Genomic DNA, 19443 nt, shown 5'->3' with positions numbered 1-19443 from the left:
ATAGTAATACCAGTAAATCTTAATCTTGTGGGGACATTTTTTGGTCCCCATGAGGAAACAAGCTTATAAATCATACAGCATAAAGTTTTCTGAAAATCTAAAAATGCAGCATGTTTCCTGTGAGGGCTAAGTTTAGGTGTAGGGTTGGTGTAGGGCAATAGCACATACAGATTGTACAGTATAAAAACCATTACGCCTATGGGATGTCCCCATAAAACATGGAAACCCAACATGTGTGTGTGTGTGTGTGTGTGTGTAGGAATTGAAAAAGCAGCCTATAACAACAGAAAGAGACCTGAACTGAAAAATCTTGTATACATCTTTCTATAGTGTTTTGTGGGTGGGAGCAGGCCAAAATTGATTTTTTTTTTTTGTGGGGGAGGATGGGAACGTGGTGTCTCTAATCATATGACCTTGCATAGTTGATAGGTCAAGAGTAAAGTGACTTACCCACTTTAAAATTGAGAACAACTTTAAATATATGTTTTATATCAGCTATGTTTCATAGATTTCCTGTAATTTTAGAAGTAGTTGTCATCATGACCAAGCAGTTGTGCAACAAATCTTGTAATATTCCAGAGATCAGTCGCAGGATATAGATAGCAAGAAACATCTGTTTGTCATTCTTCATGCTCATTTTCTCAGGTAAGCGCTTTGGTAGAAATAATAGATCAAAATATGAATCCCATGGCCTTTGAATGCATAGATACCTAGAGGCTGTTTTCATTCTGGTGTTGGTCACCAATTCCTCATTCTCCATGCTGCATTTGATGATGAGAGCTACATGTGAGACAGGAATCCATCCTGTCAGACGACGAGAGGAAAGTATGACTCAGAAATATCAGAGCTATTTCTCATCGACTTCACAGCTGAATGAGTGTTGCTTTATGAATGCTGTCACTGAAGTAAACGCACAAGCGCATTCCGTCTCCCTGAGTTTCCGGACTCGTAAAACAAACAAACGGTCAAACGCAAACAAGACAGAGAGAACAAATAACATGGTCGGGTACAGCACAGGGAGGACGGAAAGGATTGTAGTATGCTAATAATAACTAACACGAAAGCTTTGTTAAAAAATGTTTTAGAATAAGAGATTTTGAGGGTCGTAAATGTGGCTTTTGATGGTAGAAAAGGAAAGTTGTTTGCCAGTGTGTTTTAGGAAGGGGTGGAGTGATGTTCCCGCTGGGGCTCATTGATCTTGTAAGCGATGGGAGCAGAGCAACACAGACACCACACTGACAGCCGACAGGCCACATGTTCTGCTGCGCTGGCACACGCACACAAGTACGTCATTCATCTTGATAGACGGCGCTGCTCGCGATTAAAAGCTGTTTCTGTCATTCCAACAATGTGCTTGAAGAGGAAGGTTAATTCCCGTATGTTACGTCCAAGCATGTGTGTGTTCATGAGAACACCGAAGCACAGTCATCCTTTAGTGTTTTAGATTTTAATTAGTTTGCATAAGTTATGAGATGAGGTCACTAAGCTTTTTTTTATTAAATAAATTAATAGTTTTATATACAGCACATGCATTAAATGAAAAGTGACAATGAAGACATTTATAATGTTGCAGAATATTTCTATTGCTGATTCATCAAAGAATCCTGAAAGAAAAAGAGAAAAAGTCAGTTTCCATAAATATACCAAGCATCACAACTGTTTTCAACATTAAGAAATGTTTCTCAAGCAGCAAGTCAGCATATTAGCATTATTTCTGAAGGCTCCTGTAACACTGAAGTATTGGCTGCTATACCAATAGCTTTACCATGACAGTAATTTATTTATTATTATTATTTTTGGTATAGCATTTTTACGATACAAATGGTTGCAAAGCAGCTCTACAGGAAATTAAGTTTCCACAATATATTTATATATTGCAGAAACTTTATATATTTAACTTATGGCAAAATTTGGTAATTCTGTATGTTGTCTGAGCTTTTGGTCCTCTGAGGGGTTGGCATCATCTTTTCTCAGGTGTTCGGTCATCTCAGATCATTTAAGGGTTGGATCCAGACTGAAGCTTCTGTGATTCCTAGTTACCACGGGATGTTAATAAACAAATAGAGACATAATTAGCGTAGCTGTTGTTCCATCTAAGCAAAAATGATTTGTTCAACCCAAGCTAAAGAATAATAATAATGTACATTTGATCAGATATAACTGCAGTACAAGATTATAAGATGCTTTATGTGAATGCTTGGCTAAAGAGATGTGTCTTTAATCTAGATTTAAACAGAGAGACTGTGTCTGAACCCCGAATGTTATCAGGAAGGCTATTCCAGAGTTTGGGAGCCAAATGTGAAAAAGCTCTACCTCCTTTAGTGGACTTTGCTATCCTAGGTACTACCAAAAGTCCAGAGTTGTGCGACCTTAGGGAGCGTGATGGATTGTAGCGTGGTAGAAGACAAGTTAGGTACGCAGGAGCTCAACCATTTAGGGCCTTATAGGCAAGTAATAATATTTTGTAACTGATACGGAATATTTTTTTATTTTAATAATATTTTATTTTAAAATGTATTAAATTGGAAACAGTTATTTTAAATTCTGAAAATATGCCACAATATTTCATTTTTACAGTATTTTTGGTTAAATAAATGCAGCCTTGTTGGTCATAAGAGGTGTCTTCTAAAAATATTTAAAAAAAACTAGTGGGTAGTGGGTCCAGAACCGCTCTCTAGCGATAATAGACTTCTGTGGATTTTGATTTAAGAGGACAACAAAGTATACATTTCAGCAAATTTTCATTTTTCGGTAAAACAAAATTCATTTTTGTGGTTTGTATTATCGCTTCTGTAGGTTTACAGTTTGTAAAGCACCCAGAGCACTCATTTAAAGCACTTTATAAAATGAATATATTTTTGTTATAATTAGCAGCGTTAGTAAGTTTCGATGAAATAACACAGCTGGTCATGTGATTTCAATACGGCGGCTCCCATGTGGGGGTGACCTGCTCCATGTAGAAAACTATTCAACTATTTTGTAGGCCATCTAAATATCTGAAGTCTTCATCTCATGTGAGTGTACATCATTTTAAACATATTTCTCAATAGTACTGTTCATGCCTTTTAAAATTTAAATTCGCAATAACAACCTTTAAATTATGTTTAACAACTGGCTTCACAAATCTACTTGTTTTAGAGACCTTATTGATAGTAACCATTCATCCATTTTTACTCCTGGTTGACGACTCTTCCTGCTGGGATCCAGCAGTGCTTCTGTCATGCTCCACTATATGGAACACTTCATAAAAGGAGGTTATTGATTCAGTTGCGGTTGATTTACAGAAGGCAAGTGGTCGCCAGAGGCATTGCCCGGTTTCACTCTCTTTTGATTAATTTTTCTGACTGTTGCATTGTCTTCTCTTTATGTAACATAATAACATGTAAATGTAGGAAGAAACAGAAGATGGAAACAAAGGATGGAAAAGAGACCAAAAGGGAATGACCCCTTGCCCCCGCTGAACCTCTCTGTTTCTAAGGCACTGTACTTCATTGATGTTACGTCTGACTTAGTGGAGTGCCGAGGAGAAGAGACTAGAGTCTATAACAATCTTGTGAAGTGTTAAACAGAGCAGCATGTGGAGGTTCGTGTAAACAAGATGTTTTGCGTACATTTGGTCCAGGTTAGACGCACATGGGTAGTTCCCTCCCAGCCTTTCTTGTGCCTTTCAAGTAAACGGTTGCAGCCCTGATTTGTGCGCACATCTGGTCGGATATGCGGAACAATACTCGTGCCTGCCTCTCGCCAAGTGGATTCAATTTTAGCGTGTTTTGCATATTACAGTTTTGCTTATGTTTTTCTCATTTTCGAACATCTGATATGGCCCGTTTTCCACATCTGAGGGTCTAGACGTGTTGTGCCTTGTGCACATGTGACAGTGCTCAGGTGGTTTGTGACCAATTGATGTACTGTCACAAAAAAGTACAGACAAGTCATAAAATTGTACTAGATAAATAGTTTCCAGCAACATCGAGTGTTTATTAAATAGCTGAACCAATGCTATTCATGACCAATTCATGACCTTCTTAAATAATAACTGTGTTTGACATGCACATTAATCATTTGAATATATCCTACCACACGGTAATGTGTGCCTTATTTTTCCTATTTTGAGCAACTTGAATAAAAGACAACTCCTAAACAAATGTGCCGTTTAAGAATTAGCACAATTTGGTGTCCCCTTGGTGTTTTAAGGTTTTGCATGACTACTCATTTCTACTAGTCTACATGTGAATGAAGAGAGATGAGTGTGTCGTGCAATGGAAGCTTGTGTATCACCCCTGATGCTGCTTGTTTTGTCATAAATGGTGTGTAAGTAACCAGTTTACTCAAAGAACAATAGCTATAAATATAGCTATAACACCTATATTAGTGTCCACACCAACATTACATTTTTTTATTTAAATCCATGGCCCAGTCACATTTTCTTGGTTAAATAAATCAGAATAAAACAAAAAATATATATAAATATTTATTTATTTTATATTTTTACATTAACTGTGTAATTGATACTCTATTTATTAAAGCCAAGTATGAATCTCATCAAGTTAGTGTTTTTAAACATTTTTACATTTATCCCGAAATAATAACTCAAGGCAGTAACAATTTAAACAGTATATTTTATTTGTGAACTTATGTTCAGCTATTTTGTCTAATAGTAAACTTTTAGCTGTTTGTGAATCTTTCTGATTATCAGTCATCAAAGCTCAGTAAATATTGGTCACAGACACAGAGATTTACCTTAAACTCACTAAAAACTCCCACAGATCATATGATCATTACATCTTAAGTCTTACGTTGGCATAACAAAGTGGTTATTTCAAAGCGTGCGAGTTGTTTACTTAATTTTTTTTAAATTAATCTTCCCATTAACGTCATTATATTGTTCATACAGACTGATTTGCAAACCGGTAACGTGCATGAACACAAGAGGTGGGATTTACTGTAGGATCCAATCACAGCGGAACATAACCGGTCATATCCAATCATATTGCGATTGAGGCATTGCCTCCCCCCCAGCAGGCAGTTATGATTGGCTGTCGTTATAGTTCTAGTGTGGACTTCCCTCTTTGAATTAGAATGATTAACTTCATCGTTATAGTTATCGTACTTGCTGTGAATGGACCTTAACGCACTTTAATTTTTCTGACTCTGGGCAAGATTAAGTTAGTATCAGAGTCTTGAAGCAATTTTTTAACAGTTCTGGCTTATCCTCTGTGAAGTTTGCTTGCATGCAGTCTTGGAAATGCAATTTCAAATGAATTTCATATCTTGTGAATTCAAATATGTTGGACTATTAGTAACAGGCCACACAAATATGCCAGCACAAATTTTATGAACTGAGGAAATTAGCTCGTGTCAGCGTATAGGACAAGTGCAATTGAGTAGTTGACACAGGCAAGTGGTAGACTCCTTGGCTGTTCACTACTATTGTATACTTCTGTATATGAATCTGTACAGAGAATACAGTGCTGATGGGAAAACTTATTTTAAGCTGCTCAATCCATCTTATACAGTAGTGTTTATGATTGGAAGAAGGAAGATGCTAAAATACAATCCATTTTCAAATATATAATAAAAACTGTAATTTTTCTTATCAGTCAAGGTAAAAGTGCAATATTTCCTGAGTATACTGTAATTGTGCCAGTCTTGTCCGATTTGTTTCTTCATATAATTTTTTTTATTTGAATTTTTTTTGATTGTACTTAATGTGCTAACATTTTTACTTTTTTTTTTTTTTTTTATAAAAAATTCTTTGTTCTCGAAAAGATTGAGAATACTGTTGCAAATAGGACCGGAAACCGGAGCGAAAGTGCTGTCTCGTAGGATAAAAGTTGTATTGTGAAGGGACAGATGCTACACTCCCATAAAGACCTGGGAAGCCATTTGTGTTTCACATGGATGCAGTAAGCCCTCTCTCACCCGGCCCAGTCTGATGTTAATTAGTTCATAAATTAAGGACATTGGCTTTTTTTAAGAGCCAAATGAATGGGAAGAAAGAATGGAAAGACGGCGAATTAAGCGCACTAAAAAACAGGCGAAAAATAAACAAAAGAAAAAAACAAAAAAGCTAACTTCAAAGAGGGATCTAATTCGTCAGGCGTTTGAAGTGAAAACACTGAGGCTGGTTCCACTCGCCACATGGATTAATGGTCGAGTGAACAGCCAGAGCACCACTCGCTCTATCATTATCAGTGCTCCGAGACGAGGGCTTTTCTTTAATGTGATCCAACAATAATTTCCAGTTTCTCTTGTTGTGGCTAAGATTACGCTCAGTTTTTCTTACAGCAGTTAGTTAGATTTGTTAGTTTTTACGTCAGTTTTCCTAAGTTGAGTGCAAAAGAAAAAAAAAAAATTATCTTAGCTCTAGAGACACTAAAAATGTTAGCTTAAAACCAAAACTTACATTTTTCTCCAATCCAAATTTAAATATGCAGAGACAGAAATCTAGGCTGCATCCGAAAACTTAGGCAGCTGACGTGATGCCTTACGAGGCAATGACTTTGCATGTAGCGTTTTTGCATGAAGGCACCTCATGAAACTGATTTCGGAGGCAGCATAACAACAAAATAGAACGAGTTTTGGTGATAACTAGACGAATATTTAATAATACTAATTTCTCGCTAGAAATAACATCAAAATTGCAAAAAGTTAATCAGAAATATACATTTACACACAAACTAACAATCAAACCCAACTTTCAGACACCATGTTTATTTTTTAGCTCAATCATCATGGAATGGAACGCATAGGATTGTTGGCAGCGAAGGATACATGAATGAATGATGCATTTATATAGCGCTTTATTGTGTATTGCTGTACACCCAAAGCGCTTTACAATCATGTGGGGGGTCTCTCCTCAACCACCACCAGTGTGCAGCATCCACTTGGATGATGCGACGGCAGCCACACTACAACGGCGCCAGTGCGCTCACCACACACCAGCTACAGGTGGAGAGGAGAGACAGTCATAGAGCCAATCAAGTGTATGGGGATTATTAGGAGGCCATGATAGACAAGGGCCAGTAGAGGGAATTTGGCCAGGACACCGGGGTTACACCCCTACTCTTTACGAGAAGTGCCATGGAATTTTTTGTGACCACAGAGAGTCAGGACCTCGGTTTAACGTCTCATCCGAAAGACAGAGATACATCTATGCTGCCTTCAAAAATCAATCAGATGAAGGTATCTCATGAGACAGGAAGTGAAGTTATCTTTGGATTCGGACGTGCCTTGATGCCTTCCGATCTTGGAATGTGTCCTCCGAAGGCAGCATTTTTCAGTTTTCGGATGCAGCCAGAGACTTTAGAGAGAGCGTTAAAGTTGGGTTGGATGCCCATTTTTAGACTTGATTTGTTGTCTAAAAGAGCCTCCACTTGAGTGCATTCACACTGTTATGATGTTTTGAATCGCAGTACATTTGTAAAGTGATTTTATAATCCACTGAAACATCTGTGGTTCGTTTTTAAGCACCCAAGTTCAGACAGTAGCTTTGGTTAATTGCAGTAAAGCAGCCAAGACTCTTGTGGGACATTAGGATGTTTTCACAAGTTTTTGTCTTCACTACCAATCGTTGAGCTGGTAATACCTGCTATGACCTCATTGACACAAGCTCTAATCAGGATGGATAATCTCCCTTAATTGAATATTGATTTGTAGAGACTGTTTGCACATTTCTGATCATTCTACAGATAAGACGCCTTCCCTTCAATAATTATGGCATTAAAGCCCCATTTTCTGGTTCTAAAGCCCCGTTCACACCAAGAACGATAACTATATTAGCGTCCACACCAGCGGACGATATCGTTTGTATATCTAAGCACACGCGCATCAGCCGCTTTAAATTCTCCTGCTCCAGGATGGATTCTGATTGGCTTTCAATGTTTGTATCGTTCATCAGCTGGAAAAAATCGTTCTGAAAGTGATTCCAACAATATTGTTCCTCTGTGCCTTTATCGTTATAGTTGTGGTGTGGACTCTGCTATTCTCTAATATTGAGAACGATTTTTAGAGCTATATCTTTATCGTTATCTTTATAGTTATAGTGCTTGGTGTGAACGGGCCTCTTCCTGTGTTATATGTTAATGAATTCTACACATCTTTCCACTCTTATCTTGCCATTTTGTTTCACATTCTGTCATAAAATTATGCCTGTTCTCCCAATTTATAATTTAAATTAACTTTTGAATTTATTTAAAAATGTAATTTATTCCTGTGATGACAAAGCTTAATTTTTAGCTTAATTCTTAAAGACTGGTGTTGTGAGTATTTTTGTGGAGGCCATATATTTTCAGGATTCTTTGATGGAAGTTCAAAGGAAGAGTTTTATTTTAAATGGACATCTTTGGAGTCATTCTAATGTCTTTTAATGTCACTTCTGATCAAATAAAGGCATCCTTTTTCAATTAAAGTATCGATTTCTTTAGAGAAAATCTTACAAACTACAAACGTTTGATTAATATTGTGCGATAGTGCTTTTGAGACTGGGGTATCTGAGACAAAGTACATCCAGGTGGGACACGACTGTGGAAATGTGCAATACTACTTTATCTTATATTGGTATTTTTATTCTTCCATGTTTCTAATTTCTGATTTTTATACATTTATATTACTATATATTGTACAACTAATACTCTAATACATAACCAGCATTTAGAATCTGGAAAGGTACGATTATACTGCACTAGTCACAATATAATTCTGTGTATTTGCAAAGCAAGTTGACACTTAGCCTTAAGAGTGGCCTGCTTTTGACTCAAAAATGCTGTGTAAGAAATCCATTTTAAGTGTATTGATAATGATATCCTGATTTTGATCATTTTAGCACAAGTGTTGCACATTATAGTTGTACAGTTTTTAGAATATAAAATGTCAGCTGAATTCTATCAAATATTGGCTTGTTTTGTGCCTCTGCCAGGACAAATGTAACTTACCCTAATATATATTTTTAGACTAAAGCAGAAGCATACCAGAATGGCATTCAGATGGCTCCAGATGGAAACGGCGTACAGGCGTAGATCATCTCTGTAGTGCGGCTCTTTATATATGGCTATAAGCTTAACGCTTCCTTAAAATTTGTGCCCATTTCAGACCTACTTTGTCTTGTCTCTACTCCTCTTTATGCTGTTCGAAACCCTTGATGTCAGCTGGCACTGCCTCACAGAGTTTGCCAGGCTTTGGATCTCGGCAGGGGTCTATCGCCGCACCCCTCCCAACAACAGGCAGCATGTGAAGATTGTCACCCTGCTTTATAATTGGGGTTTCAGATCTTCAGAGCTTGGGACCCCTTCATAGCCCATCAGCACCTGGCTCCTTAGCTTTCAAAGGCAGTGGAGACCTCCAAAAAATGCTTTAAAGTTCGAGGCCCACCTGTCTGCGATTCACCTGTTGTGTAGAGCTAGATAGTCTTTGTGTGAAGTTGCAGAGAAAACAATCATTTGTGCATACAGCAACATCTATAAGAATTTCTAGTTGACTTATTTGAATGACTTTTCTTTGTTTGTCTTCATACATACAGGTGAAACAGAACTCTCTCCGATCCTACATTGGTGTAGTTCCTCAGGACACTGTTCTTTTCAATGATAACATCCGTGAAAACATTCGCTATGGACGCATATCAACCACACTACTCTGGTCGTGGCACACAGGTAAGTCTTATTTCATATGCTAACAGAAGTGTTAAAGAGCTCCACATTTGTGTAATAACATTTATATAATCATTTTACAAAAAAAGATGTAAAAATACAACTGGTGTGACTTCCATGGACTTGTTACAGTACATTCTTTTTTGGAAGGTTAAGTAACTTGCTTAGTTACTCCCCACACATACAAAATTACGCCACAATTTCACTAATGTGACTGCACCTTTATATCTGTTTTAATGCTCCACTATGACAAGGCCCTGAAATATAGACATGTCATCAGTGCTTTTGTCTACTGCTCTGGGTTCTAAGCTTTATCCCTCCGATAACATCATGTATTGATAAAAGCTTTTGTTGGGCCATCTGGGCCACATCTCTAACATTAATTAAATTAATCTATTTGTCCTTAAAGCTAGTGTCTTCAAAATAACGCCCTAGTTTAAAGAATTGAAAGGTGTACGGAGGATAATCCAAACAATAGCAATCAGTTGTCTCACCAATGAGATAAAGCTGTACGTGACATAGTAGCTGAGCTCATAGTTCACACCTAAATGTTTGTGGCATAGTCCATTAAACATTTTATTTTAATATCTTCAGGCTTATAAAAAAGTGTATCTTGCTTTTTTCTGGATTTTTTTTGTTAACTGTTTATTGAGTTTTATTTTGTGGAACAGTAGTACAAAACAAAAATCAGCTGTACAAATTTAAAACCCACCACTTGGTAGACTTTAAAAAAATAAATGAATAAATAAATAAAATGACAAATAATAATAATACACCTTTTTTCTGGATTTTCTGAAAAAGTTAACATTACAGTCTACAGCAGTTAAAAATTTTTTTTTTGTCATTATCGCCCTTGAACCAAGAAAAACTTTTGCTTACATTAACTGCATTTTTAAATGGCAGATTTGGCTAAATAATTGTAATGGTTTACCTGTATTGGATAAACAATCAGTGTAAATGCATATCGATTTCAGGCATGCTGGAGAAGTTCTGTTGAGTATTGTCAATGCAATTTGCATGTGCCTATCCAATTTTTTAGTCAGCTGGCAACATAAAACATCTGTTTAGTGCAGTGGATGATTGACAGGTGAGTGGGCCTTTACTGGACACTAATAGATTAGTGCTTACGCTACAGATGTGATGTGGTCATATGGGTGTCTGACCATCTCAGGATGTGGTTTCAGTGATCTGACCAGAAAACGCTCTGGTTACTCACGTAACCTCGGTTCCCTGAGATAAGGGAACGAGCGTTGCATCGTCATTTTTATTAAGGACTGCTTATGGGGAAACTCCTGTTTACTCTGTTACTGAAGCCTGATTTGTTAACGTTTGTGTAGCTGCACAAACCAATGGCGCTCGAGCCCGCCAGAAGAGGCGGAGCCGACTGCTACAGGAGTCGGCCCAGCACGCCATTTCATCAGAATCAACGACTGAAGCGACAGCCATCGATTTGTGTGCAGCTATAGCACGGCCAGTTACGCAATGCTCGTTTCCTTATCTCAGGGAACCGAGGTTACATCCCTATCGAAAGGTAACTCCCATTGCGTCGTCATTTTTATTGATAGTTCATTTTTATATATAGTTCGCGGAGCAGGCTTAGTTCTGCTTCTGCTTATAGCATGGCGCTACTGGATGCGTTCCCCATAAGCAGTTGTCAATAAAAATGATGAATGCTTATGGGGAACGCTTCCAGTAGCGCCATGCTATAAGCAGAAGCAGGAAAAGTTTGAGGTAAGTACTTTTTTTTTTTTTTAAATACTTTTAGCAAGGATGCATTAAATTTATTACAAATTCATTTAAATACATTTATAATAATGCTTTTTGGAAACACTTTAGTTTAGGGACCAATTCTCACTATCAAATACTGTACTTTCTTATTAGCATCCATATTACTAGCAGCACATACAGTATATAGTACTTATAAAGCACACATTCTGCATGACCGTATTCTACGTCCCTAATCCTACCAATACTTGAACTTAACAACTACCTTACTGAGCAGTGATTAGGAGTTTGAGGCAAAAGAGTTGTTGTTAATCCTGCCTTTTATAATAATAATGATGATAATGCTTTTATTTTTAACTTAATTAATCAAAGAATCCTGGAAAAAGTTTTCACAAAAATATTAAGCTGCACAAGTGTTTTCAATATTGATGATAATAAGAATTGTTTCTTGAGCATCAAATCAACGCATTAGAATGATTTCTGAAGGATCATGTGACACTGAAGTCTGAATTAATGACTCCTTTACCATCACATGAATGAATTAGATTTTAAAATATATTAAAATGCAAACACCTAAATTGTATAAATGTTTTACAATATTTCTGATCAAGTAAATGCATCCTTTGTGAGCACAAGAGACTTCTTTCAAAAACATGTTTGTGTTCATTTAATATAAATTGTCACTTTGAAGAGTATTTCGAACCTTTATAAATGCTTTCACTGTATGACTGCTAGTATACTCACATTAGTTTTTACTTCTTTGTTGTCAATTCGTTCAATTGTACATCCACCTGTCTTACAGTTTCTTCTCATCCTCTAATTAATTCAGTGCTAATTACTCTAACAACAACTCTAAAACAAACAAATTTAATGTGGATAAATTGTAAGATGTCCATTTGTAGTTTGTCATGAGATGAAAAACAGTACAAATATGTACCAAAGTATTTTGTTTGTCCAAGAATCGTTTCACCTCTAGTCCACACGATAGTGTTAGATAAAGGTCTGCTGTGTCCTCAACAGAAAACACGTGTGCGCCTGCTAGTTATTAGTGTGGAATTATTTTGTATTGGTGTTTTATGAGAAGAGCGAACACTTTTGACATTGATTCAAACGCCTCGCTCACTTCCTCTCCTCTGGTCAACTTTTTTTTTCTCGTCTTTCTGTGTCACATTCCACCACTCCTGCTGTCGCTCTTGGAAAGCGTCTCTACCCGTCCAGCGTCTCTGTTGCCTTCTCCCTAATGTTTTTCCCTCTGTCTCTCATTGCTCTCCTCTTTAGAAAATTGTAAACACATCAGAGTCTGCGAGCTTTGATCCTGTCCAGCCTCTGAGACAGTGGTGTCACTTTGATCTGTTTTGGGGTGGTAGTTCTGGGGTTAGCGATCAAATAAAGAAGTCTCCGCTCCTTTGTTTGAAGATGAAGGGCAGCTGAGAGGATGACCTGCAGAAGGGTTTTGGGTGTGAATTAAAGAAGTAGTGTGTGTGGATTAGATTAAGAGGGATCTAGTGCTTAAAGGCTCTGCTGCTGCTTTAAATTAGGGAATGCGTTTACAGTACATCGGCAGCTGAAACGTTCTGCTTTGTGAACAGGATGCAAACAATGATTAAGTTTTTTGATGTGATGCAGGAATAAAAACAGGCTTTAGGTAAATGACATGTTTCCTGTCTGTGCCTATTAAATGTGAAGTCTAATGTTTTTAATGCTGCAAATATTTTCTCCTAACTAAATTATGCAGACAACTAGTAAGCTGTTTTTAGGTTGTAAATATTGTGGCTTAATGGAGCCATCAAAGCATTGCCCATGTTTTCTTTGAGCATCATGACCAGCCCAACACAACAATGTGAGTTTGAGGCAGGACTATCCTTTATTTTTCCGATAAGGCACAGAAACAACTAGTCGACAGCAAAGCTCTAGCAGTCGCCTGCATGTTGGCCAAAAAGTTGCACTTGAAGAAGCACATTGTGCACCTGAATGAGCAAGTGGTGACTGCCCACCCCCAATTCCATTGGTTTATAACACTGCAAATATTATTGGTGTAGACCCGAGCATGCGCATTCCTTTGTGAACGATTTTGTACTTGATTTGGCCATGTTACAGAAATATTATGTGCTAACTCTAGAATCATAGGCCTATCTTAATTATTATCGGTTTAGTAACCATGGTAAGTTTAGTCAGATGAAGTCATTGTTTACAAATAAACTCTTCAAACTGAATAGCGCTTCATTCATATTTCCTTGAGGATCGTCAGGTATGGATCAGCACTAAATTGGTGTTGTATTAAAAATCGAATTATTTCTGTATCCACACCTTCATTGTGTGTTCCTGTTCTAATCTGTGTTCGGGATGAATTTAGATTTAGTTATTAACACTCAATCATTGTAGCCATATAGACCTGCATAACTATCGAATATTAAATCACTCAGAGCTGTAAATCTGTGCAATAGGTACGTGAGCACTTTTTTAATGAGTAAAAGAGACCTTCTCTGTGATTTTAAAATTTAGTTTTTATTTCTTAAAGACTATAATAACTACTAAAAATCTCAAATCAGTAGGGCTAATATATTACAGTGATTCCTGGTTCTTTTTAAAGGATTGAGCCACAAAACCAGTAATTTAATTTGTGCATTATATAGCCTATATATACAAGTATTAATAAAAATGTTGCAGAGAAAATATATGAACATTTAGGCCTATTGCTTAAATACGCACTAAAGCACATTAATAATAATATTTGATGTAGTTCAGATTTAATAACAGCTGTTTTAGTAAACAAAAACATTTAAAATAGGCCTATATGCAAATATATATATAATTTCAGCAAGGTTTTTATTCCCATTATCCACAAATATTTTATGTCACCGCAGTTGTTTTTGAAAATAAAACCATTTGCGGGTTTGTCCTATGTCTTACTGAATTACAATGAATTATCATCATATCCTAAGTTTTTGCTTATCCACCGATCCTAAAATAAAGAATATAGGCTACATATAAGTATACATTATACAAAACAGCTAAATCTCAAACAGTGGATCATTTTTATCAACATCGCCCAGCTAAAACTGCTCAATGTTAAAGTATGTCTGTGAAAAGTGCAATAATATCTGACTTCATTTAACGTAGCATATGTAGGACTATATCATGGCCCCGAATTAAGAATTTGTTCCCCAGACTTAATTCGTGAGCCGCACATATTAGTACTGAGAAGCACTCGGAGATGCCGTCACCAAGCGTTTGATAGGAACTTAATCTAACTATTTCGTCAGAAGTAGAAAAAAAAAAAAAAACACATTTGCTAATTGATTCGAACTAAAATCGCTGTTGTTAGCACTTAATATTTCTGTAGTACAGCCAAACAGTGTAGATCATTCATAAAAATGTATGTAAAAGAATTCTCATGCGCAAACGTTTACACCAATAAGCTGTATCATAAACCAATGAAATCGGGGGTGGGCGGAGCGACACGTGTCGCCCCACCTTTATGTGTCGCCCGGCCCCATCATCCAGGGTGCACTCTGGGGCTACTCTGAATGAGAAGAAATAACTCTCCATACCAGGAGGTGGCAGTCGTCTGTATTCATCATTCAAAAGGGAACGTCAAGGATCTTGTAGTGTAGATATACAAACCATCAATAAAGCAGTGGTTGTTCTCAGTGTCCCAGTGTCCACACTTGTGGTCTTGACCACTCGAGAGCACATGTATGTGACAGAAAGTAAGTGCACTAGATTGTCCCAGGTCTGATAAATGCTGGACTTCATCCACGCTTCCCAGTGGTATTTGAGGATCCCATCAACTCATATGCCCTAAAATTGCAAGATACAGATGAAAACTTTCTAGGTATTGCATGTAATTTGGTAGCAACACATAACGTGTTGATCATTTTACTGGCACTGAGATGAGTATGTGTAAAGTATTTTGTAAAATGTTTGCAAATGCTTTTTATCACTTCATTAGAAGCACCAAAATTAAATTGTATCATCTGTTACTTAGAGACTACTAAAAACACGCAAATTATTGAAAATCAAAATGTGTGAATAAAATTTGAATAAACTTGACTTGCATCCTTGTTAATATGATTCTTTAGGGTCTTAATGAAAAGTGTATAACTGTAAGAGAACTGTTGTGTGTGTCTCATGTGTTCCTGCCTCTTGTGCCCATATTTGGTTTGTTTCCTGTTCTCGTTTCATGTAATTAGTAGTTTATTCGTGTCCAGCCGTGTCTGTTAATTTACCTGTGTATTTATAGTCCTGTCTGTGTTGTGCCATTTTGTCTGGTCTACTCGTTACTCCCCGGTGTTCCTGTCAGTGTCTGCCTTGTCTTGCCCTGCCTGATGTCTAGTAAATATGTTTTTGAGTTACATCCACGTTTCCGTGTTTCCTGTGTCCTCCCTGCTGTGTGCACCGTGACAATAACATACTTTGGTTAACATTTCTCAATGGTAGTGTAAAACAACACCCTTTTTACCTTGTCAAAAACAGCTCTTTTCAGAGCAAGCTGTATTTGTTGCATGTCGCTTTAAATGCACCCCACCCCTCTCTTCTGAGCCGTTCTCTGAGAGACGGTAAACTTTAGCCGAATTCATCGTGAAACTTGCTAACTAGCATGTTATTAGGAAAGGCAATTTGCAAAGATTAATTAAAAAACCTTACACACTTCTTCTGTAGGTGAAGCTGGATCATGAATAATTTGCGCAAACATAGACTCATTTAGGTAGATCGGGGGCGCATTCCCTTCACAAACAAACGTAATCCACTGTTGGGAGTAAATGACGACGGCTATGTTCATTATTACATCCAACAACAAAACACCTCAATCACTTAGGAGACATTCTTGTCTACATCTGCTCCGGCGTCGAAACAATGGCGGACTGATGACAGCTCACTCAGCAGATCTAAGGTAAGACAGCAGTGTCAATCAACAATCGTGGGAGCGTCACCTTCGTCCGTGTGACATCACACAGCCAAGAAGCTGAGAACGGCTTGATTTGAGAAAGGGGTAATGATTTTAGTAGATTAACTAGATTTAGTGGCTTTCCTGTAGCTCAAATAGTAGAGCATGGCGCTAGCAACGCCAAGGTTATGGGTTCGATTCCCAGGGAAAGCAAGAGCTGATAAACTGTAACTTGAATTCAATGTAAGTCGCTTTGGATAAAAGCGTCTGCTAAATGCATAAATGTAAATGTAAAAAAAAAACTGGGTGGATTTTTGCCGGTTCGATTAGTGCCAATCTCTATGAGAATAGTCCATTTTTGTTATTCCTTATGGTGGTGGTGACATTTCCGTTCACTCTGAGGTGCATTATCAGCTCAATATCTTTTGTTGCATACATTGTTCAATGTTGAAAAGCTGAAAATGATCTTTATATAAAGGCTGATTACCAATATTAAATAAATTAATTTAAATAAATAGCTATTTTTGGGCATCACAGCATTATAATGTACAATATGATCAATTATATGATCGTAAGGTTTGCTGAAGATTACATTTAACGTTATTTAAATATTTGTTTGATAGAGATTAACTTTTAGTGAGTGTTAGATCATTTCTATATAATGCAATAACGTTCATTTGTATTTTCAGGTTATCCACCATCATTAATGCCGATCAGATCCTGGTTCTTCATGATGGGCAGATTGCAGAACAAGGAAGGTCAGTATTGTGTGTCTGTGTGCTCTCATTTGTTCTCGAGCTTCTGTTATTCTGAGAGAAAAACCTACTGTAAAGATTCAGACGACACCCTGCATGGTCTTTTCGCCCTCAGAACAGCCAGAGCACTAGCGGTATAAAAGAGGAAATGTGACACCCTCTCTCTGTCCTGATTGAGTGAAATTCCTTTGGTTCGGTGGAGAGTGAACCATAGAAGACGTGTTGGGACAGACAGGGTCTTCTTCATCCTTAGGAAACCTAAGATCTGTGTGTTAGTGTGCGTCCCAGAGGCGGTGTTCTTGTTATCAGTCGATCTGTAGTCTTAACCTGAGGGCTGTCTGAGTGCGTCCTCATCTTCCCAGAGACAGGATATAGTCTCTCAGCGTCCGAGCGGTCCACACCCTGCCTGATCGGTGTGTCCTGTCTAGCTGCAGGCCCTCAGGTGGTACACACACACAGAGTTCCTCCCTTAAACCTGATGGACACACACACACAGAGCGTTTCGCTAATGGACTTTTCCATTCACCCTGGCCGTTCAGCCCCGGTTTTAACCCTGTGCTCACTGTCCTGCACTTCGGCCCTTTGATATATGAGCTACAGCCAACAGACCGTCCGCAAGACACACACAGCCGTCAGGGATGTAACTCCACACCTCGCAGATTCAGCCCTGACTGACACTGCGATGTAAACACGACCCACACAGGCTTTTAACCCACAGGAACAGCGTATCGGAATACACACGTTCACAGGAAGAGAGCGAGGTGGGAACGTCCATTTGGGGAGGTGAAGGGTTAATGCTTTCAGAATAGAGGAATTAATAGATACACCTTGTGCTGCCCCTTAACAGGCTACTTCCTGAAAAGAGACGTCTGTGGTCTGGGAAATCTCTGGGAAAATATTTGACAAGGAGGGAGGATGTGAGGTTCACATGGTCATGGGAAATCTGGAAGTATATTAGGGAATTTTAAAATAGCGATTTTTCAGGCCTGGAAAAGTCATGTAAATTATTAGTGACTATAAATCATTCTGGTATAACAGAATATAAGATAATATATGACAAGTTTTTAATATAATAATATATACATGCATACATAAAATAAAATAAGTTTTTAAGTGAAATATATTAAAAATCCATATCCAGTAAGCAAAAAATCTTGAGAAATCATGGAATATTTTTTGTGACTATGAATCATTTTCATTATTATCAGCTAATATAGAGATAATATAACAATCTTTTTTAAGTGTCCATATTTTTAAGAGTCCATATCCATAACTCATGGAAATTTCTTAGTGACTATTAATTTTCTAGTTACACACAGCTAAATATATTCAGACATAATATAATCAGTTTTTAAGTGCAATATTTTAAAAAATAGTTTAATCCAGTAAAGACAAACAACTGGTAATCTGGACATTTCTTATTGACTGTAATTTCTTGTCGGCCTAGTTGTGCTCAGCTTAAAATATTAAGACTTCAAATAATATAATATTTTTCATATTGTCCAGTAAGGACAAACAACTGGAAAACTCATGGATATTTATTGACCGAAGGATGCAGGTAAACGGGAGCATAAACACGGGCCGTTATTCATTTATACAATCCACTTTTGCAGCTGCTACAGAATGCTTCCTCGGGTCCATTTGAAACTTTTGGTGTGATCTTCCATTACGATGAGAACATTTTCCACACTCTCGTTCCCAGAGCTCAATGCCCCTACTGCGTCTGCTTCACTTTTGATGTCATACTTCCAAGTAATTGAGGCTTCGACAAACTTGACCCTAGACCGACCCTCCTAACTCTGTTTTAGCAATCTGAGAAAAAGAAAGAAAAGGAACAGAGATGGTTCTGAGTGTTTCCTCACCCTTAAGTGATTTCTGGAGCCAGGGGGAAGCTTTCATTTGGCTTCTCCGACCCCCTGTGAAGCTGAAATGCTCTGAAGTCCACTTTGGTAGCCATCTTGGCAGTGCCCTGGGCAGCTGGTTTCAATCTAGGTTATAGTCAAGCATATCTCTTATTTCAAAGGTACATGTCAAAAATCTCTTGACAGTGTTTAAGATTAACTCTCAGTTTTCAAAGAAAAACAGAAAAATGAAACTTTCTTGTGGTGCAATTTCTCTTGTACACTTTTCTCCAAGTGGTCTGTCTGCTTACAGCATGCGATTGTCTGACTGCTCTCTGTCTGTAGGCACGAGGAGCTGCTGGCCATGGGGGGACTGTACGCAGCCATGTGGTTAAAACAGCAGCGAACCCCAGAGTCAGAGGTCTCTACAGATGAACAACCGCAGGAGCCGCAGCAGAGTGGCTGAAGCTGATGGAGCAGCGATGATGAATGGCGATGGGTGAAATCAATCAGGAAAATGGTAAAAGAGCCCACTGAGCTCCATAGTTCATCTCAGACACAGGGGCACCAGACTGCACCAAAGTAATAAA

The 19443-nt window shown here is 37.8% G+C and overlaps 1 pseudogene across 1 annotated transcript in view; it reads left to right on the top strand.

The window, feature by feature from the left end:
• The window catches only part of LOC306877091 (ATP-binding cassette sub-family B member 6-like), a 48970-nt pseudogene extending 29651 nt beyond the window's left edge, over positions 1-19319 (top strand). The window contains exons 20-23 of the transcript in view: positions 9518-9647; positions 10982-11096; positions 16947-17015; positions 19199-19319. The product of the transcript in view is annotated as an ATP-binding cassette sub-family B member 6-like (transcript). The remainder of the gene's footprint in view (positions 1-9517; positions 9648-10981; positions 11097-16946; positions 17016-19198) is intronic.
• Positions 19320-19443: the final 124 nt, after the last annotated feature.

Source organism: Barbus barbus (assembly GCF_936440315.1).
Source record: "Barbus barbus genome assembly, chromosome: 11".
In the NCBI taxonomy this organism is placed as follows: Eukaryota; Metazoa; Chordata; class Actinopteri; order Cypriniformes; family Cyprinidae; genus Barbus; species Barbus barbus.
The sequence above is the reverse complement of the archived record's forward strand: the minus strand, read 5'-3'. Positions and strand labels throughout refer to the sequence as shown.